This window comes from Rana temporaria, chromosome 5 (genome assembly GCF_905171775.1).
Source record: "Rana temporaria chromosome 5, aRanTem1.1, whole genome shotgun sequence".
NCBI lineage: Eukaryota > Metazoa > Chordata > Amphibia > Anura > Ranidae > Rana > Rana temporaria.
The window spans coordinates 29,283,843-29,306,941 of record NC_053493.1 but is presented as its reverse complement, the minus strand read 5'-3'; the positions used below and the strand labels follow the sequence as shown (position 1 = coordinate 29,306,941).

Sequence of the window (23,099 nt, the reverse complement as noted above, 5' to 3'; positions counted from 1 at the left end):
TCAATTCCTACAGAGGTTATCACCTATGAAAGATTGCATTGGACAATTAGCCAATGCACTTTAGTTTGGTTGATTCTATTATATTAACTCTTCAAATGCATGCAATAGTATGCAAGTATTCAATAATATTATGGTGTGGAATTCCAAACATCACACACTAGTTAAAGGGTCACTAAAGGAAAAAAAATGTTTGCCTAAAATTAATGTCTGCAAGGTAGACAGACAGAATAGTGTAAGGATTCTGTTAAAAAACAAATAAATACCTATTAACCACTTAAGCCCCGGACCAATATGCAGCCTAAAGACCCAAGGTGTTTTTACAGTTCGGGACTGCGTCGCTTTAACAGACAATTGCGCGGTCGTGCGACGTGGCTCCCAAACAAAATTGGCGTCCTTTTTTCCCCACAAATAGAGCTTTCTTTTGGTGGTATTTGATCACATCTGCGGTTTTTAGTTTTTGCGCTATAAACAAAAATAGAGCGACAATTTTGAAAAAAAAGCAATATTTTTTACTTTTTGCTGTAATAAATATCCCCCAAAAACATATATAAAAACATTTTTTTTCCTCAGTTTAGGCCGATACGTATTCTTCTACCTATTTTTAGTAAAAAAAATCGCAATAAGCGTTTATCGATTGGTTTGCGCAAAATTTATAGTGTTTACAAAATAGGGGATAGTTTTATTGCATTTTTATTTATTTTTTTACTACTAATGGCGGCGATCAGCAATTTTTTTCGTGACTGCGACATTATGGCGGACACTTCGGACAATTTTGACACATTTTTGGGACCATTGTCATTTTCACAGCAAAAAATGCATTTAAATTGCATTCTTTATTGTGAAAATGACAGTTGCAGTTTGGGAGTTAACCACAGGGGGCGCTGTAGGAGTTAGGGTGCACCTAGTATGTGTTTACAACTGTTTGGGGGTGTGGCTGTAGGAATGACGTCATCGATCGTGTCTTCCCTATAAAGGGAATGACGCGATCGATGCGCCGCCATAGTGAAGGACGGGGAAGCCGTGTTTACACACGGCTCTCCTCGTTCTTCAGCTCCGGGGAGCGATCGCGACGGAGCGGCTATAAACAAATAGCCGCGCCGTGGTCCCGGATCGCTCCCCGAGCGGACCCGACCTCCGCATGTAGCGGGGGGGGTCCCGATCGGACCCCCCACCCGCTAATAGGCGAGGACGTACGTGTACGCCCATGTGCCTGTACGTGCCATATTGTGGACGTATATGTACATGCGGGGGTCGGGAAGTGGTTAAATTCCTTCATCTATATCACCTCCGGCATTCTAGTTTCTGTTCTCTCATTCACTTCCTGGTTTGCATCGTTTGTTCATGTAAGAACTACATTTCCCAGTATGCATTGCAGCACGCCTAGTAATTCACACCTCCTTGAAGTCTCTTAGGCCCCATACACACGAGAGGATCCATCCGCTGGAATTGATCCGCGGACCGGCTCCAGCGGATAGATCCCCTGGTGTGTACGATCCAGCGGATCTGTTTCCGCGGATTTTTATCCCCTGGGATGGATTTCCAGCGGATAAAAATTTGAAGACATGCTTTCAAATCTATCCGCTTGAATCCATCCCAACGGATTGATCCGCTGGTCTGTACAGACTCACCGGATCAATCCGTCCAAATCCATCCCCCGCATGCGTCGTAATGATTCGACGCATGCGTGGAATTCCTTATATGACAGCGTCGCGCACGCCGCCGCGTCATCATTGCGGTGACGGCGTGACACGTCATCGCGATGGGATTTCGGCGCGGATTTCGATCCGATGGTGAGTACACTCCATCGGATCAAAATCCTCGAGAGGATTTATCTGCGGAAACGGTCCGGTGGACCGTATCCGCGGATAAATCCTCTCGTGTGTATGGGGCCTAACACGTAGAGAGCGTCCTGCCGCACAGATGTAGTTCCCAGGAGGGGGCGAGCACGTCACTGACCACCGCAGTAAAGCCTCCCATCACGGTGGTCAGTAAAATCAGACAAGCAGGAAGTGAACAGAACAGAGAAGAAATAGAGCAACTTCTGAGCAAAAACGAACAATGAGGAAGTGAAAAGAGGAATGTCTGCAGGTAAAGGATGCTTATTATGAAAAAAAAATGTTTCCTTTAAAACCCCTTTAACGCGCAGTTTACATCTTTTTGTTTGTTTATTTTAATTTGCTTGTGTACTGGAAAAACAAACACAGCTGCCTTAGGAGGGTGGTGGATTGGCTGGGATTTGAACTCATAACTTGAGTGATTTGGAGACATCGGGGCAGACCACCAAGCCATTGTGCTAAGTACGCTGAGAGCTTCATAATAGTGTAGTGTAGCATGATTAAGGAATGAACATAAATAATTACTGCTTTATAGTCACCTTAAAAAAAAAAAAACACACAACAGGCATGTAACTTAACATAATTGCAGACATTACTCCGCAATACTCATTCATAACTGCATTCGTTAGCAAAATAAGAAAACAAACTAGGAATACTAATTGGATTCTACATAAATAGATGCACACGGGGTAGAGCACCTCTCACATAAAAATGTTTTATTCACATTCATGGATCATAATTGCAGTGGCTATATAATAACTTGGTAGCAATTGGCACTTGCAGATCCGCGGAATCGCAGATTAGCGCTGATTCCAAATTTACTAAGGCATGTTTGCCGCCAAAAGCGTGATTTTTCTTTCACATGTTCACCTAGTTGAACTCTTAATTGCCAGTAATGGGAGCTATTACATGTAGAGCGCCCAGTACTTCCCAGGACTCTTAGTAAATGACCCCCTATGTGACACTTTTTGGGGACCAGTGACACTAATACAGTGATCAGTGCAAAAAATGTGCACTGTCACTGTACTAATCACACTGATAGGGAAAGGGTTAACTTAAGGGGCGATCAGAGGGTTAAATGTATGCCTAGGGAGAGCTTGCTAACTGTGTGGGGGTGGTACTTTTACTATGGGAAGGCAAAGATCCGTGTTCCTGCTTTGTAGGAACACAGGATCACAACTTTCTCTTCTCACAGAATGGTGATCTGCCTTGTTTACATAGTCAGACCGCCATTCTACCTGTCTCATGAATGATCGGTCCTGGTAAAAATTGCATTCGCTGGACCCACTGATTGGCTACCGCTGTGTCCAATAACAGTGGGAGTGGGTTGCCGGTGGGGCGTGTGAGTCCCAGACCCGGAAGTGCAGGGGAGCCACCTTGCTGTCGTATATTTACAGTATACGGTTGGCAAGCGGTTAAAGTTGTTGTAATGCATGAAGATGAAAAAAACGTTGACGTGCTGCTCCCCCCACAGCCCCCCTAATACTCACCTGAGCTCACTCTTGATCCAGCCATGTGAACGAGAGCCTCTGCTGTCCCAGGACTCCCTCTCCCTATTGGCTGAGACTGCAGCGGGAGTGGGGTTGCTACCTCATCCCTTTAAACCTGAACACAGGTTCTGAGGTAAATTTAATACAGATAAGGCACAAAGTGAGTTTAATTACCACCTTAATCAGCCACAGAACCTGTGTAATTATTATTTGTTCAGGTTTAAGGGGATGAGGTGGCAACTCTAAGTGGGAGCCATTGGCTCTAACTGCTGTCAATCCCAGCCAGTGATCCTATGAGGAGAGAGCGGGGGGTAGGGCTGAGCCACAGCTCTATGTGTCTTATGGACGCATAGAGCAGGGCTCGGGAGAGAGCACGCATTGGTGCCCCCATAGCAAGCAGCTTGTTATTGTGGGCACTGGTCAAGGGGCAGGTGCCAGGAGCGCCCACAGGGGAACTGAAATAAGGGGGGGTTGAGGCTGATCTGTGCAAAACCACTGCACAGAGCAGGTAAGTATAACATATTTGTTATTTTTTTTTTTTTTTTTTTTAAACCCAAACCATTAATACCACTTTAAATATATATGAATTCATATTATATACACCGAATTCCTTTGCAACCCCGAATATTACTGTGTAAATGTAGTGATGACATTATCACTGTCCTGTATGTAGCAAGTCAATAAATAAATCTCCCAGTAATGCTAATACTAGGCTGCAGCTAGAGGGAGCTCTAATGATTTGTGGTGTGACTCCAGGAGACTAAAACCAACAAGTTCTCTTTTACTTGGAAAGCAAGTGAGCAACAGTGTTTTGTGTCTCCTCTTTGATACAGGTTAGTCACACTTTATTTATGCCATCTTTGTTCAGTTTTGTGTTTATTCTGACATTCATTTTCTCTGTTAGTACCTTTATGTGTTAGTACGGGTAACTCACTAACACAAATTGATGTGCTTTTCCATGTGGCCTGTGTTGCCATTATAGAGAAAGTAATAATCTGTTTAACCAATTCAGTCCTAAAGGAATTTACCGGACCATTTTTTGCAATATGGCATTGTGTCGCTTTAACTGACAATTGCGCGGTCGTGCGACATTGCGGCGGACAAATCAGACTCTAAGCCCTGGTTCACACTGGTGCGTTTTGAAATGTGATTTGGCATGTCAAATCGCATGTCAAGACGGCAGTATTTGCCGCAAATTGCTAGCAATGGCACCGTCCTAATCGGTGCGACGCCGCATCTGCGATTTACATTGACATCTGTGCAGAAACCTGCACAGATGTCTCTAAAAATGCGGCTGAAATCAGGACTGCCAGCGGGAGTGAAATCATACGAGTTCAGCTGAACTCGCACGGCTTCACTCCCGCAGCCCAGTGTGAACCTGGGCTAAGTGACATTTTTTGGTGACCAGTGACACCAACACAGTAATCAGTGCTATAAAAATGAACTGATCACTGTATTATTGACACTGGCAAGGAAGCGGTTAACACAAGGGGGCGATCAAGGGGTTAAGTGTTCCCAAGGGAGGTGTTTCTGTCAGGGGGACAGATTGACTGGGAGTAGAGAGAAATATCGCTGTTCCTGATCACTAGGAAAACTCTTTCTCTTTCTCTTTCTCAATTCAGATTCAAATAAGCTTTATTGGCAGGACCAAATACATGTTGGCATTGCTAAAGCAGTTGCGTTTGTATAAGAAAAAGGGAAGGGGAGTAATATAAAGGGGAATGGACATAAGTCTGTGAAAGGATTTTTAAGTCCTCAGTTTTTCATGTCCCTCTCAGTCTCTCTCTCTCTCTCATGAAAGGGGTGCGCCTCCGAAACGCGTCAGCCATTTTGCCGGCTTGATACCATCCGTTCTGTGTTGTCATCAGGTTTTGCTGGCGATGCTGTGTACCAGTTTGATTGCTTGACAAGCGCTCTTTACAACTCCTTTTGTGAGTAAGATCATTGTTTTATTTTATTTAATACAATCTTTTAAACGGTAATGCACTAGGTCGGTGCTCCCTCCTTTTTCTTTTCTTTTTTAGTTGCATGAATTCCCATGGTTCTGAGGAGGGCTGCAAGATTCTAGACTTTGCCTTGGAATTGGATTACGTTGCCCTTTAGCGGAAAACACCAGCGCGCAGGAGAATTTTTTGTGTGCATATATACGTACAGCCGTCAGGAAGAGGTTAAGTTCAAACAAGGATTGGTGATTAGCGAACAAATAAAGTACTGCTCTAATTCTCCTAGCACTGATATCGGCCAGCATGACATGTAATGAACTAGTGCAGATCGAGTAAAACAACTTATCAGGCTACAGTGAATCGGCGTCCTGTGCGCGATCGGTTGCCATTTTTCTGAAGGATTAGTAAAGTTCTTCTTTAACCACATCCCGCTTGCCGTATAGGGAAATGACGGCTGTGGGGTGACGCGGCTCTTTACCAATGTGATCAGCTGTGTCCAATCACTCGTTCCTGAAAGAGACAGAATGTAAACAGACAGATCTCCGTTCTTTCAGGAGAGAGGAGACAGATCGATTGCTCTTCATACTTAGTATGAACAAAAGATCTCCTCCTCCAGGCAGTCCCATCCCCCCCACAGTTAGAATCACTCCCTAGGACACACATTTAACCCCTTGATCGCCCCCTAGTGTTAACCCCTTCCCTGACAAATGACATTTATTCAGTAATCGGTGGCTATTTTTAGCTTTGATCACTGTATACATGTCAGTGGTCCCAAAAAAGTGTCCGATCTGTCCGCCGTAGTGTCGCAGTCCCGCTAATAATCGCAGATCACCACCATTACTAGTAAAAAAAAAAAAAAGTTATAATAAAAATGCCATAAATATATACTCTATTTTGTAGAAGCTATAACTTTTGCGCAAACCAATTAATATACACTTATTGCGCGGAGGTGATCAAATACGACTAACGTCGCACGACTGCGCAGTTGTCAGTTAAAGTGACAGAGTACCGTATCGCAAAAAATGGCCTGTCATTAACCACTTCAATACAGGGCAATATTACCCCCTTCCTGTTCAGGCCAGCTTTCAGCGCTGTCGCTCTTTGAATGACAGTTGTGCGGTCATACAACACTGTACCCAAATCACATTTTTATAAAAAAAAATTTCCTCGAATAGAGCTTTTTTTGGTGGTATTTTATCACCTCTGCAGACTTTTTTTTTTTGTTGCGCTATAAACAAACAAAAAAAAAAACGTCAATTTTTAAACGATATTTTTTACTTTTCGCTATAATAAATATGCCAATTAAAAAAATGAAAGCAAATTATTAGTTTATGCTGATATGTATTATTCTACGTATTTTTGGTTAAACAAATTGCAATAAGCATATACTTATTGGTTTGCGCAAAAGTTATAGCGCCTACAAAATGGGTTATTGCTTTATGGCATTTTTTTTTATTTTTTTACTAGTAATGCCGGGGATCTGCCTTTTTTTTTTTTTTTTACTTTTTATCATGACTGCGATATTGCGGCAAACAGATCGGACACTTTTGACACTTTTATTGGGACCATTCACATTTATACAGCGATAAGACCTATACAAATGCACTGATTACTGTGTAAATGTCACTGGCCTTCAGGAGAAAACGTAAGACCCACCTCTTCTGAAGGATCAGGACGACACTGAATGGAAAAATCAGGCAATTTAGTTATCATTTGTAGCACTATTCAAGTTACTCACTCACTGGCAGGGAATCATTTAACACTAGGGGGCGATCAAGGGGTAATGTTACCTAGGGAGTGATTCTAAAGCCTTGTACACACGATCGGCTTATCCAACGGGAATTGTATGATGACAGAATTTTGACGGAAAATCCAACAGTTTGTGCGCTCCATCGGACAATTGTTGTTGGGTTTTCTGCCAACAAATGTGGTATAGCATGTTTAAAATTGTGTGTTCTCGGATTATCAGATCGTGTGTACACAAGTCCTTCAGAAAAAACTCCAAACGCGCATGCTCAGAAGCAATGCTAACCATAACACAACATTAGCAGAAGTTGTCCAAGGGGTGGCGCTAAAGAGCTGAAAAAACATAGTTTTGTGTTTGTTGGCCGACAATTGTTTGCCATTTGTATGCAATACAAATTCCTGGCCAACACCCTTCGGACAAAAGTCCTAAGCTTTGTCTGCAGAAAATCCGATCATGTGCATGAGGCTTAACTGTGAGGGCATATGACTGACGAGGGGAGGAGACCAATCGGTGTTTCTATATAATAGGAACACACAATCTGCCTGCTCTCCCCTGACAGGATGTGGATCTGTGGGTTTACACCCACGCTCCTGCTCAGGCCCGGATTTACTCCCTGTGCCGCCCCAAGGCCGGATCCTTCAATGCCGCCCCCCCACCCCCCACACACACAGGGGCCAAGTGATACAGTCGGCGGCTATAGCCGCCGACTGTATCACGGGAGCGCGCCCGCAAGAACTAACCCATATGCGAGAGAGCTCGCATCCATATTTAGCACTATAACATTTAACTGGCTGCTTGCTTCTGCTTGGGCCTGGCACAGTGGCACACACACATGCACAACATGATGATCAATCATGGTCATCAATCATACCTGCTAGTGTGTAATCCCTGCTGGCTGCTTCTTCTTTTTCTGGTGGTGGTGGTGACGTCACAGTCTCAGACCCCCACTCCTGGCCTGGGGAGATGCAGGCCGCTCACAGAGGGTCTCTTCTCCTTACATGTCACTGTCCCCAGCCAGCGGAGTGTTTCCTTACATCTCAGGTGTCACTGTCCCCAGCGGAGTGTTTCCTTACATCTCAGGTGTCACTGTCCCCAGCGGAGTGCTTCCTTACATCTCAGGTGTCACTGTCCCCAGCGGAGTGCTTCCTTACATCTCAGGTGTCACTGTCCCCAGCGGAGTGCTTCCTTACATCTCAGGTGTCACTGTCCCCAGCGGAGTGTTTCCTTACATCTCAGGTGTCACTGTCCCCAGCGGAGTGCTTCCTTACATCTCAGGTGTCACTGTCCCCAGCGGAGTGCTTCCTTACATCTCAGGTGTCACTGTCCCCAGCGGAGTGCTTCCTTACATCTCAGGTGTCACTGTCCCCAGCCAGCGGAGTGCTTCCTTACATCTCAGGTGTCACTGTCCCCAGCGGAGTGCTTCCTTACATCTCAGGTGTCACTGTCCCCAGCGGAGTGCTTCCTTACATCTCAGGTGTCCCTGTCCCCAGCGGAGTGCTTCCTTTCATCTCAGGTGTCACTGTCCCCAGCGGAGTGCTTCCTTACATCTCAGGTGTCCCTGTCCCCAGCGGAGTGCTTCCTTTCATCTCAGGTGTCACTGTCCCCAGCGGAGTGCTTCCTTACATCTCAGGTGTCACTGTCCCCAGCCAGCGGAGTGTTTCCTTACATCTCAGGTGTCACTGTCCCCAGCGGAGTGCTTCCTTACATCTCAGGTGTCACTGTCCCCAGCCAGCGGAGTGTTTCCTTACATCTCAGGTGTCACTGTCCCCAGCGGAGTGCTTCCTTACATCTCAGGTGTCACTGTCCCCAGCCAGCGGAGTGTTTCCTTACATCTCAGGTGTCACTGTCCCCAGCGGAGTGCCTCCTTACATCTCAGGTGTCCCTGTCCCCAGCGGAGTGCTTCCTTACATCTCAGGTGTCACTGTCCCCAGCGGAGTGTTTCCTTACATCTCAGGTGTCCCTGTCCCCAGCGGAGTGCTTCCTTACATCTCAGGTGTCACTGTCCCCAGCGGAGTGCTTCCTTACATCTCAGGTGTCCCTGTCCCCAGCGGAGTGCTTCCTTACATCTCAGGTGTCCCTGTCCCCAGCGGAGTGCTTCCTTACATCTCAGGTGTCACTGTCCCCAGCGGAGTGCTTCCTTACATCTCAGGTGTCACTGTCCCCAGCGGAGTGCTTCCTTACATCTCAGGTGTCACTGTCCCCAGCGGAGTGTTTCCTTACATCTCAGGTGTCCCTGTCCCCAGCGGAGTGCTTCCTTACATCTCAGGTGTCACTGTCCCCAGCGGAGTGCTTCCTTACATCTCAGGTGTCACTGTCCCCAGCGGAGTGCTTCCTTACATCTCAGGTGTCACTGTCCCCAGCGGAGTGCTTCCTTACATCTCAGGTGTCCCTGTCCCCAGCGGAGTGCTTCCTTACATCTCAGGTGTCACTGTCCCCAGCAGAGTGCTTCCTTACATCTCAGGTGTCCCTGTCCCCAGCGGAGTGCTTCCTTACATCTCAGGTGTCACTGTCCCCAGCGGAGTGCTTCCTTACATCTCAGGTGTCACTGTCCCCAGCGGAGTGCTTCCTTACATCTCAGGTGTCCCTTTCCCCAGCCAGCGGAGTGCTTCCTTACATCTCAGGTGTCACTGTCCCCAGCGGAGTGCTTCCTTACATCTCAGGTGTCACTGTCCCCAGCGGAGTGCTTCCTTACATCTCAGGTGTCACTGTCCCCAGCGGAGTGCTTCCTTACATCTCAGGTGTCCCTGTCCCCAGCGGAGTGTTTCCTTACATCTCAGGTGTCACTGTCCCCAGCAGAGTGCTTCCTTACATCTGAGGTGTCCCTGTCCCCAGCGGAGTGCTTCCTTACATCTCAGGTGTCACTGTCCCCAGCGGAGTGCTTCCTTACATCTCAGGTGTCACTGTCCCCAGCGGAGTGCTTCCTTACATCTCAGGTGTCCCTTTCCCCAGCCAGCGGAGTGCTTCCTTACATCTCAGGTGTCACTGTCCCCAGCGGAGTGCTTCCTTACATCTCAGGTGTCACTGTCCCCAGCGGAGTGCTTCCTTACATCTCAGGTGTCACTGTCCCCAGCGGAGTGCTTCCTTACATCTCAGGTGTCACTGTCCCCAGCGGAGTGCTTCCTTACATCTCAGGTGTCACTGTCCCCAGCGGAGTGCTTCCTTACATCTCAGGTGTCACTGTCCCCAGCGGAGTGCTTCCTTACATCTCAGGTGTCACTGTCCCCAGCGGAGTGCTTCCTTACATCTCAGGTGTCACTGTCCCCAGCGGAGTGCTTCCTTACATCTCAGGTGTCCCTGTCCCCAGCGGAGTGCTTCCTTACATCTCAGGTGTCACTGTCCCCAGCGGAGTGTTTCCTTACATCTCAGGTGTCACTGTCCCCAGCCAGCGGAGTGCTTCCTTACATCTCAGGTGTCACTGTCCCCCCCCCCCCCAGTTGTCGCCCCCCCCCCACTGTTTACTAAGAACTCAGGGCTCTGTACACGGAGCAGTGATGTAGCTGTTTTTTTCTCCCTGCAAAGTAATCAGCCACATTGATTAAGTGGTTGTTAACCCACTTTCAGTCATTTGCATCTCACCTAGTGACAGTGCCACCCCAACCCCCTCCTGTTGCAGGAATAACCAATATATTTTTACACTATCCGTTCTAAATGCTAATACAGTGTCCCCCTGTCTCTATAGTTCATTTAAAATATACCTCCTTCACTTCACCGTATCTCACGGCGGCTCCCGTCGCTCTTGTAACAGGCTATGTCTCCTCTCTGCACGTCTTGCAGAAGCAGTGGGCGGGGCCGAGATTTCCCCGCTGACATGACACGAGGAGGACATGAGAGAGGAGACGCAGCCTGTCACGTGATCGCCAGGAGCCGCCGTGAGATACGGTGAAGGAGGATTTTTTTTAATGAACCACAGAGACGGGGGGCACTGTATTAGATTACAGAACGGATAGTGTACAAATATATTGGTTATTCCTGCAGCAGGAGGGGATGGGGCAGCACTGTCACTAGGTGACACGCAAAGAGGGGGGAGGACGGAGAAGACAGACACAAAAGAGGCGCCGCCCCTTCACCCACTGCCGCCCCGAGGCCTGGCCTTGGGTGGCCTTGTGGGAAATCCGGCCCTGCTCCTGCTCTGTAATGAGCGATCGCGGGTGCCTGGCAGTCATTGCGGCCGCCGGGCACGCGCATTGGCTCCTTAGTGACGTGCGCCCCCTATATTGCCGGGAAGCCTTGGACATCCTTTGTCGCCCGCCTAAGATTCCCATCTGCAGATGTCATATGACAATGGGCGGTATGGAAGTGTTTAACCACTTAAGGACCGCCTCCTGCACATATACGTCGGCAGAATGGCACGGCTGGGCACATGTACGTACAGATACGTCCTGTACTAGTACCTAGCCGTGGGTCGCGGGCGCGTGACCCGGTCCGAAGCTGCGGGACCTGCGGACCCGATCGCCGCTGGAGTCCCGCGATCGGTCCCCGGAGCTGAAGAACGGGGAGAGCTGTGTGTAAACACGGCTTCCCCGTTCTTCACTGTGGCGGCTGCATCGATCGTGTGATCCCTTTTATAGGGGGACAAAATCGATGACGTCACTCCTACAGCCCCAACCCCCTACAGTTGTAAACACACTTCAGGTCACACATAACCCCATCAGCGCCCCCTGTGGTTAACTCCCAAACTGCAACTGTCATTTTCACAATAAACAATGCAATTTAAATGCATCTTTTGCTGTGAAAATGACAATGGTCCCAAAAATGTGTCAAAATTGTCCGAAGTGTCCGCCATAATGTCGCAGTCACGAAAAAAAAACGCTGCTAGCCGCCATTAGTAGTAAAAATTTTTTTTTATAAAAATGCAATAAAACTATCACCTATTTTGTAAACACTATAAATTTTGCGCAAACCAACCGATAAACTCTTATTGCGATTTTTTTTTATTTTTTTTACCAACAAATAGGTAGAAGAATACGTATCAGCCTAAACTGAGGGAAAAAAACATTTTTTTATATGTTTTTGGGGGATATTTATTATAGCAAAAAGTAAAAAATATAGAATTTTTTTCAAAATTGACGCTTTATTTTTGTTTATAGCGCAAAAAATAAAAAACCGCAGAGGTGATCAAATACCACCAAAAGAAAGCTCTATTTGTGGGGAAAAAAGGATGTCAATTTTGTTTGGGAGCCACGTCACACGATCGCGCAATTGTCAGTTAAAGCGACGCAGTGTCGAATCGCAAAAAGGGGCAAGGTCCTTTAGCTGCATTTTGGTCCGGGTCTTAAGTGGTTAAGGGGGGAAATCTTTCCGGGTCTTAAGTGGTTAAGGGGGGAAATCTTTCCGGGTCTGAAGTGGTTAAATACCACCAAAACGAAGCTCTATCTGTCTCAAATAAATGATCATTTTGTTTGGGCACAATGTCGCATGACCGTGCAATTGTCATTGAAAGTGTGAGGCCCCGTACACACGTCCGAGGAACTCGACGTGCCAAACACATCGAGTTCCTCGTCGAGTTCAGTGTTGAAGCCGCCGAGGATCTCGGCGGGCTGACTTTCCTCATTGAACAATGAGGAAATAGAGAACATGTTCTCTATTTGGCCCGACGAGTTCCTCGTCGGCTTCCTCGCTGAAAAGTGTACACACGACCGAGTTTCTGGCTGAATTCTGCCGAGAAACTCGGTCGTGTGTACGGGGCCTGACAGCACTGAAAACTGGTCTGGGCAGGAAGGGGGGTAAAAGTGCCTGGTATTGAAGCGGTTAACAGCAAGCCATCTAGCCCCAACAGCTGGAGGGCTGCCCACACTTGCTAATCGCTGTCTCATTGAGATGAACGTTTGCCCCTTGTGCATGGAGCTGGCAGATCCAGGGCTCCCCCCCCGAGCAGAAACAAGGGGAGGTGGAGGAGAGGGGTGGCTTATGGTCTGATGCTAATGAGACAGAGCCCGGGGCCAGCATGATACAGCGGATTCTCAAGCAGCATCATGCAGTAGTTACTGTCAGCATCTCTTCTGCTGTATCAAGAACTCCAGACTCATTCCTTCCCTCCAGCAGCAGCATTCTCACCCCACCCAACAATCCATCCTAAGAAGCTCCACATAGCAGAGAAGGAAGGTAAATATCACCATGGCAGTGTCGCTGTGAATTTTGCATGAAGCACCGACTTCTGCGTGCAAGCCGCTCTGCAGCACCGTATTACAAATTGATGCTTTATATTTCTATCAGTGCACAGTATTTGCATCGCGTTTTACTGTCTAGCTCTTTAATCTTTCTCTGAATACTGGCTGCGCCCTACTGACCTGCCTATCACCCGGAGCTTCCATCCAATAGGGAGGCTTGCTGGGGCGTCAGCATTTTCTTCGTATACTGTATGTGACTCATCACTTGTGGATTTAATGTTATTGTGTTTACTGGATGGATTGATTTTGTATTTTACTAATGACATCTGATTGCTGCTAATTAGTTGTTGATAGTTTGGCCTGTTCTCGTTAGTTTTGTTCTACCGTGTAAAATCTGCATAATATACGCAGGGCTTTTTTTCAGGGGGAACTTGGGGGAACTCAGTTCCACCACCTCTGGCTCAGACCCTTTGGTGCCTGCTCACCACAATCACTTGTAAACACAGAAGTCCAGTTTTTGTGTTTACAAGTGACAGCTCTACACTCTGTGTGTAACCCCCCTGAACTCTGCATTCTGTATGTAATGCAATCCTGGTATTTAATGCCCCTTTAAGACCCTTCCACTGTTTGTGAAAACTGAACGGGATCGTGGTTGAGTTCCTGCACCTATTTTCTGAGAAAAAAAGCTCTGAATATACGTAACCGATGCTATACACAGCGACTAAACAAGAAAGGAGGTGTCCTTCATAGGCTGTGACATGTCTGGATATCACTATAATATGATACAGGTATAGGGACACTGGGCCAGATCCACAGCCAGCGGGCTTAACTTAAATGTTGCTATTTAAGTTACACCGCCGCAAAATTTCTACCTAAGTGCCCGATCCACAAAGCACTTACCTAGAAATTTTCGGCTGTGTAACTTAAATCTGTCCGGCGCAAGGCGTGCCCAATCTAATGGGGCGAGTCCCATTTAAATTAGGCGCGCTCCCGCGCCGGACGTACTGCGCATGCTCCCGACGCGATTTTCCCGACGTGCTTTGCGCAAAATTACGTTACGCCGAGTTTTGTGAATCGCGCCAGGTAAAAAAAGTTGCGTCGGGAAAAAAAAGAGATGCAGTGGGAAAAAAAAAATTGACAGCGTCGCGGGAAAGAAGGGTCTACCTTTTACATGGTGTACTAACTTTCCACTTTGTAAAAGTAGCCCTAATTTTGCGTTTGCAAACTAACAACTTACGGAGACTTCACGAAGGGAAACCGCTTCGTGGATCTCCGTAAGTGCTAATTTGCATACCCGACGCGGAATTTCGACGAGAAATGCCCCCAGCGGCGGCCGAGGTACTGCATCCTAAGATCCGACAGTGTAAAACTATTACACCTGCCGGATCTTCTGCCTATCTATGCAAAACTGATTCTGTGAATCAGTCGCATAGATAGAAACAGGGATACGACGGCGTATCAGTAGATACGCCGGCGTATCCCTTTTGTGGATCTGGCCCACTGTTTCTCCAAAGAAAGGGACTTTTGGGGATTTGGAGACCTGAGCCTGGAAAAGCTTAACCACTTAAGACCCGGACCTTTATGCAGGTAAAGGACCTGGCCAGTTTTTGTGATTCGGCACTGCGTCACTTTAACTGACAATTGCGCGGTTGTGCGATGTGGCTCCCAAACAAAATTGGCGTCCTTTTTTTACCACAAATAGAGCTTTCTTTTGGTGGTATTTGATCACCTCTGCGGTTTTTATTTTTTGCGCTATAAACAAAAATAGAGCGACGATTTTGAAAATAATGCAATTTTTTATTACTTTTTGCTATAATAAATATCCCCCATAAATATATATATAAAAAAAAAAAAATTTCCCTCAGTGTAGGCCGATACGTATTCTTCTACCTATTTTTGGTAAAAAAAATCGCAATAAGCGTTTCTCGATTGGTTTTTTTTGCAAAATTTATAGCGTTTACAAAATAGGGGATAGTTTTATTGCATTTTTATTAATATTTTTATTTTTTATTACTACTAATGGCGGCGATTAACAATTTTTTTTTGTTTCCGTGACTGCGACATTATGGCGGACACATCGGACAATTATGACACATTTTTGGGACCATTGTCATTTTCACAGCAAAAAAATACTATAAAAATGCATTGTTTACTGTGAAAATGACAATTGCAGTTTGGGAGTTAACCACTAGGGGGCTCTATAGGGGTTATGTGTGACCTCATATGTTTTTCTAACTGTAGGGGGGCGGGGCTGGACGTGTGACGTCATTGATCGTGTTTCCCTATATTAGGGAACACACGATCAATGAAGCTGCCACTGTGAAGAACGGGGAAGCTGTGTTTACACACAGCTCTCCCCGTTCTTCAGCTCCGGGGACCGATCGCGGGACTCCGGCGGCGAATGGGTCCGCGGGTGCCGCGGTCACGGAGCTTCGGACCGGGTCACGGGCGCGCGCCCGCCCGCAACCCATGGCTGGGCACTTAGAGGACGTACAGGTACGTGCTTGTGCCCAGCCGTGCCATTCTGCCGACATATATCTGCAGGAGGCGGTCCTTAAGTGGTTAAAGGGGTTGTAAAGGTACAATATTATTTTTTATTTTTTTCCTAAATAGCTTCCTTTACCTTAGTGTAGTCCTCCTTCACTTACCTCATCTTTCCATTTTGCTTTTACATGTCCTTATTTCTTCTGAGAAATCCTCACTTCCTGTTCTTCTGTCTGTAACTCCACACAGTAATGCAAGGCTTTCTCCCTGGTGTGGAGTATCGTGCTCACCCCCTCCCTTGTACTACAGGAGAGTCAGGACACCCACTAACACACAACTCTATTCTCTATCTGCAACGTAGAGAGCGTCCTGACTCTCCTGTAGTCCAAGGGAGGGGGAGAGCACGACACTCCACACCAGGGAGAAAGCCTCGCATTACTGTGTGGAGTTACAGACAGAAGAACAGGAAGTGAAGATTTCTCAGTAGAAATAAGGACATTTAAAAGCAAAATGGAAGGATGAGGTAAGTGAAGGAGGACTGCACTAAGGTAAAGGAAGCTATTTAGGAATTTTCTTTTTTTACCTTTACAACCCCTTTAAAAGTGATACTAAAGGTTTGAATTTTTATTTTTATTTTTAAATAACAAACATGTCATACTTCCATCCACTGTGCAGCTCGTTTTGCACAGAGTGGCCCTGAACACCGTATTCTGGGGTCCTTCGGCGGCTTGGCTCCTCCCAGCAACAGATAACCCCCTCTGGGAAGTGCTCTCCCGAGGGGATGGGGGTTACCTTGCGGGTACGCTCCTGAGTCCAGCATTCGGCGTCCATAGCCGGCAAATGCAGGACTCGGCCTCGCCCCCCGGCGCCCACGTCATTGGATTTGATTGACAGCAGCGGGAGCCAATGGCTGCGCTGCTATCAATCTATCCAATGAAGAGTCGAGAACCCCAGGCAAAGATGCAGGACTTTCAAGGGCTCAGGTAAGTAAAACGGAGGACTGGGGGGGTCAGTAATTGTCAGATGTTTTTTTACCTTAATGCATAGGATGCATTAAGGTGAAAAAACAGGAGGGTTTACAACCCCTTTAAAGAATATGTTACCCCAACATTTCATATTCATTATGTGTGCCTTCTGTACCATGTATGTGAGAAAGTCTCCTGTTCTTTGTATTGCTCCCTTTGTGTGAAATCCCTGGTGTTCCTGCCTGTCCCTCTGCTTTCATATCAAAAATTGACCACACTAAGCAGGAAAGTACAGCATGGTCAGTTCTCTAGCTATGCTGGGAGCTCAGCCTGCTCTCCAACAATGTTCAGACTGACACACCCCCTCTGCACAACCATTATTTGGGAAGATCAGTGTCCTGCTGTTTCTCCTCCCCCAGCTTTAAATTTTAAAGCTTTTTAAAAAAAAAAGGGATTTATGTTTTTTCTTATATGTATACACCAAATATTTTGTCTTTTTTTTTATTTGCCCTTTCAGACGGGCGGACTCCGTCCAGCGGATCTACCTGGAATCTCTCCACTGATACCCCGCTGAGCAGGCGATGACAGGTCTGTGTCCGCTTCGCTATGCTGAGGGGACAAGGACACAGCCCGCTGTTCTCTGTGGGGTGGTCGATTGGAAAATGGACTGCATGTCCATTTCCATCCAACTGTCATCTAATCTGATCCACTGGACGGATGGGACCCCATCTGTTTTTAACTGACTGGATCGGATGCCGGTGGGTATTCGCTGCTCCATAGAAAACAATGGGTGGTCCGATTGGGTCCGCCTGAAAAACAGACAGGTGAACCCGATCGGTCCGCTGGTGTAAAAGGGGCCTTAAAAGAGATGGATTAAAAGAGAGCGACATGCAGAATTCAATCCATGGTTCCATAGTTTTGTCGAGTGGTCATTTTTTTTTTTTTCAAAGATCATCACTTGAGAGACTCGGTGCTTGGCTTCAGTAAAGGGAATGGTCGGGGGTCTTTCAAGCTCTTGCAATTACACTGTTTGCTGCTGTAAGAATGTGTGTAAAAAGCTTTAATTGGGTGCTAGTGCATTCCTTGGGTTGCCCATTCCTTTATTTTAATCTGGTAATTTTGCCATTAGCACACTTTCTGTCATAGGGTGACAACCGTACTGAGCAGCGTTGTCCCCCTTGGACAGGGAGTGTGTTAGGACTACATAACGCCAGACCGATTTTGGCTGGATAAACAGCTATTTTTTTGCACTAGTCAAACAGATATACACTATATTGCCAAAAGTATTGGGATGCCTGCCTTTAGGGCACTTTCACACTGAGGCATTGGCGGTAACTACAGGGGCACCCGAGCCGCTGCTCTGTGTGTCCATTCAGAAACAGAGCCTCAGCTTGGCCCCATCCCCTCTCTCTCCTTATTGGCTCACTGACTTTGATGGACAGCAGTGGGAGTTTTAGAGGCGCTTTTCGGCCGAACATCAACACACCGGGCCTCTTACCAAAGAAAACGGATCGCTGAAGTACAGGTGGTCAAACAAGCATGATATGTCCACAGCGCCACAAAACCAATTAAATTGGATCATAGATGGCTGGGTCTTGTAGTCTCACCAAATGGAAGATCATAGGTGCATACATAAAATACAAGAAAGACCATGGTGTAGTATTGAAACCAGGCAAAATGTATGTCTAAAAAACAGCCAGGGTACTCACATTTTGTCAGATAAAAACAGGCATGTCAAAGGCTGCAGTCTGTCATCAATAGCACTTATTTCCAACAAAACCTGCACAGATGTCTCTGTAATCGCGGCCAAAATCAGGACTGACAAGCAGGAGTGAAGCCGTGCGAGTTCAGCTTCACTCACGCAGCCCAGTGTGAACCTGGTCTAAAGCCTTGTTTTATTTCCGTTTAAAAATAACAAACATGTTATACTTACCTGCTCTGTGTACTGGTTCTGCACAGATCAGCCCAGATCCTCCTCTTCTCGGGTCCCTCACCGGTGCTCCTGGCCCCTCCCTCACAGATGCTCCTGGCTTCTTCCTCCTGCAGAGTGCCCCCACAGCAAGCAGTTGACTACAGGGGCACCCGAGCCGCTGCTCGGTGTGTCCATTCAGAAACGGAGTCTCAGCTTGGCCCCACCCTCTCTCTCCTCATTGGCTTACTGACTTTGATGGACAGCAGTGGAAGCCAATGGCGCCCCGCTGCTATCACAGCTCAATGAGGAGGGAGAGTCCCAGACAGTCTCATACACACTATTCGACTTTCTGCAGATTTTTGTCTTCAGGTTTACCAAAATCATATAATATGAGGTCAAACCTTTAAGAGTTTCAATTTGTATGCAATCGGGCAGGCCCTTGCACTACATGGTTTTGGTAAATTTGAAGTAAAAAATCTGCAGAAAATCTAATAGTGTGAATGGGGCCTTAGGAGGACTGCTGCACACTAATGCATAGAATGTATTAAGATAAAAAAAACTTCTGACTTTAGAACCACTTAAGGACCGCCTTCTGCACATTTACGTCGGCAGAATGGCATGGCTGGGCACATGCAAGTACAGGTACATCCTGTGCTAGTGCCCAGCCGTGGGTCGCGAAGCCCGCGGGACCCGCGGACCCGATCGCCACTGGAGTCCCGCGATCGGTCCCCGGAGCTAAAGAACGGGGAGAGCTGTGTGTAAACACAGCTTCCCCGTTCTTCACTGTGGCAGCGTCATCGATCGTGTGTTCCCTGATATAGGGAAACACAATCAATGACATCACACCTACAGCCACACCCCCCTACAGTTAGAAACACATATTAGGTCATACATAACCCCTTTAGCGCCCCCTAGTGGTTAACTCCCAAACTGCAATTGTCATTTTCACAGTAAACAATGCATTTTTTGCTGTGAAAATGACAATGGTCCCAAAAATGTGTCAAAATTGTCCGAAGTGTTCGCCATAATGTCGCAGTCATGAAAAAAATCGCTGATCGCCGCCATTAGTAGTAAAAAAATAATAATTAACAAAAATGCAATAAAACTATCCCCTATTTTGTAAACGCTATACATTTTAGCAAAAAGTAAAAAATATTGCATTTTTTTTCAAAATTGTCGCTCTATTTTTGTTTATAGCGCAAAAAATAAAATCCGCAGAGGTGATCAAATACCACCAAAAGAAAGCTCTATTTGTGGGGGAAAAAAGGACGCTAATTTTGTTTGGGAGCCACGTCGTACGACCGCGCAATTGTCTGTTAAAGCGACGCAGTGCCGAATCGCAAAACCTGGCCGGGTACTTTAGCTGCCTAAAGGTCCGGGTGGTTAAGGAGCAGCATTGCAAATCAATCAAGCTTTGCTACATAGCACAGAGAGCTGGTTATCAGGAGGGAGGTGCACAGGGTTGGACCTCATCAGCTTGTTTCTGTTCCACTATCCAATCACAGGTTCCTAACCAAGCTGTATTGTTTTAAATGTCATTTTTTTTTTTTTTGCAGTTTTGTTGAATTTCAGGCAATTTAAGGCAATGGTAAATTTCCTCAAACCCCTAATATTAGTTCAAAGGTTAGTTTTTTCCAATCAATTAAAAAAAACTATACTTTTGATTTAATTCCAGGAGAGAGTGAGCATATTTGATCATTAAAAATGTATGTAATCAATTGATTTCCATTAATATGCTGAGGATTACATGTTAAACTCTAACGACCTATAAACAAAGAAAAAAACGAAGAATAGGGTAATGTAGTTATAATTACTATTTTCTACTTTGATAAGCATGCACTGTTATTGTTAAACTGGAATTGTAATACAGTAAATTGAACAGTAATGTATCCACAAACACCTGAGAGATGGGAAAACATAACGGCGATGAAGAAATATCGCAGGGTCCATGACAGATTATCACGCGTATACATATTTTGCTGCAGTTGGACTGCTCTTTGGCGGTGACTGAATCTCGATTTAAGCCGCTAATCATATCTCATGAAACCAGGCTGGGAAATGGAGAGTGGAAATAATTACAGAACGTATTCAGAAACAGATTATCAATAAGGTGACAAATCCAGGATTAATTTTAGCTAAATTTCAGTTGCCACTGACAGCTCTCTAAGTTATCTTAGTCTTTAGAAGCTTCACAAGCGTCAGTAAATTTACTTTATCCAAGAAGGTACTAGAATTTTACTGTGTTCCCGTTTTCCAAGGGCAACAGAAATTTTCCACTTGGAAGCAAGTCCTTTTTTTGTCTTTGCATATACAGAAAAACCTTGGTTTGAGAGTAACTTGGTTTGAGAACGTTTTGCAAGATAGGCTAAATTCTTAAATACATTTTGACTTGATATACAAGTAGCATCATGTCACAACTGGGTATAAAAGAGAAGAGAGGGGCCTCTAAGTGTAGCAATATGATTACATTTAATGAAGGGACAACATTTAGCAACTCACATGGTTGATGATTAAAACTGGCACATCTAAGTATGGAGGCATCTGGGGTAAAGCTGTCCACATAGTCCGTCCTCTGCACCTCCATCGACGTCCCTTCCACACTGCGATCCACGATCGGTTCAAGCCACGCTTTTCAGATTGCTCTACTGCAGGCTAGTCTTCCTGGTCACAATTGACAGTGGTGAGAGCCGGGGGGGGGGGGGGGTGTATGGCTTTACCCCAGAACCATGCATACTTAGATGTGCCTCAGCTTTCAGCATTGACGCATTTTGAATGACAATTGCGCGGTCATACAACACCGTACCCAAATTATATTTTTATCATTTTTTTCCCACAAATAGAGCTTTCTTTTGGTGGTATTTGATCATCTCTGCGATTTTTTATTTTTTGCGCTATAAACAAAAAAAGACAGAAAATTTTGAAAAAACAATATTTTTTACTTTTTGTTATAATAATATCCCAATTTAAAAAAAAAAAAAAAAATTCCTCGGTTTAGGCCGATACGTATTCTTCTACATATTTTTGTAAAAAAAAAAATCGCAATAAGCGTATTTGATCGGTTTGCGCAAAAGTTATAGCACCTACAAAATAGGGGATAGATTTATGATTTTTTTTTTTTTTTTTTACTAGTAATGGCGGCGATCTGCGTTTTTTTTTTTGTCAGGCCTGCGATATTGCGACGGACATATCAGACACTTTTGACACAAATTTGGGACCATTCAAATTTATACAGCAATCAGTGCTATAAAAATGCACTAATTACTGTATAAATATGACTGGCAGGGAAGGGGTTAACCACTAGGGGGTGAGGAAGGGGTTAAATGTATTACCTGGGTGTGTTCTAACTGTGTGGGGGGAGGGGACTGACTGGGGGAGGTGACCGATGCTGTGTCCCTATGTACAAGAGACACGGCATCGGTCTCCTCTCTCCCTGACAGGACGTGGAGCTCTGTGTTTACACACAGAGCTCCACGTCCTTGCTGTCACCGCCGATCGCGTGCACCCGGCGGACATCGCGGCCGCCAGGTACACACATCGGCTTCCCAGCGATGCGCCGGCACAGTGTTTACCCGCTGCGCGCCCCCCAGTGGCGCGCGTGGGTTATGCAAAGAAAAAGACGTCCAAAAACGTCCACTCGGCACTTGAGAGCCACGCTGTAGACATCTTTTGTCTATAGCGCGGATCTCAAGTGGTTAATCATCAACCATGTGAGTTGCTAAATGTTGTACCTTCATTAAATGTAACCATATTGCTACACTTAGGGTTGCCTCTCTTCTCTTTTATACTCTGTAGCTCCTGCTGGATTTTGCTTCTAATCCCCTTGGGGAGGCTTCCATTTGTGGATGGACATTTTATGGTTACACACCCCATCACATTGCTATAATATTTTTATACTGACTATAAGCTAAAGGACTTATGAATACATGGTTGTGGAACAAATCATTTGAGTTTCCATTATTTTTTATGGGGAAATTCGCTGTGATATACAAGTGCTTTGGATTACAAGCATTTTTCTGGAACAAATTATACTCGCAATCCAAGGTTTTACTGTAGCTGTCTAGGGCACCTAAGATATTTCCACTTCAAATCTGGGTCCTGCTAAAGACTTCTCTCTGACAGTATTTACATGAAGACATTCAAGACCCTGTGTCTAGGGCTGAAGGAGAGTGCCTTTTACTGAGTATGTTCAGATGCAGACGCAGCCCCCAATAACTTATTTTTCTACATCTCCCTGGGTTCCAGAGATGTTAACTTCCCTCCTTTAGCAGTTCAAAGAGGCTATACCTGATGAGATAGACGTAGCTGCCTGGGCAAGTGATCTGCAGCCAGGTTACAGGCACATCACTGTTAGAACTAGTGCATAGGCAGTCGGACCAGAACCTAATGGCACGTACAGGGGCGGACTGACAACTCATGGGGCCCCTGGGCAATAGAAGATTATGGGGCCCCTCTGGCTTACAGATGACCACCACGCCAGGAGGTAGTGCAGAGGCGGGCAGCTAAAATCTTGGGATATTCACATTAAAAGCATGTCATTTTCGGACATATCAGGGACAGATCTAAAAAAAACACAGATTTTTACATACTGTCCCTGGTTTTACTGAGCCTGGCAATCC

At 45.9% G+C, this 23,099-nt stretch overlaps 1 protein-coding gene across 2 annotated transcripts in view; it reads left to right on the top strand.

Annotated features, from left to right (window-relative positions):
• The first annotated feature begins 12,923 nt into the window (after positions 1-12,923).
• Positions 12,924-23,099, top strand: part of DYNC1I1 (dynein cytoplasmic 1 intermediate chain 1) — a 542,074-nt gene continuing 531,898 nt past the window's right edge. For both annotated transcript variants that reach the window (XM_040352301.1, XM_040352300.1), the window contains exon 1: positions 12,924-13,117. The gene's annotated coding sequence lies outside the window, so the exon portion shown is untranslated. The remainder of the gene's footprint in view (positions 13,118-23,099) is intronic.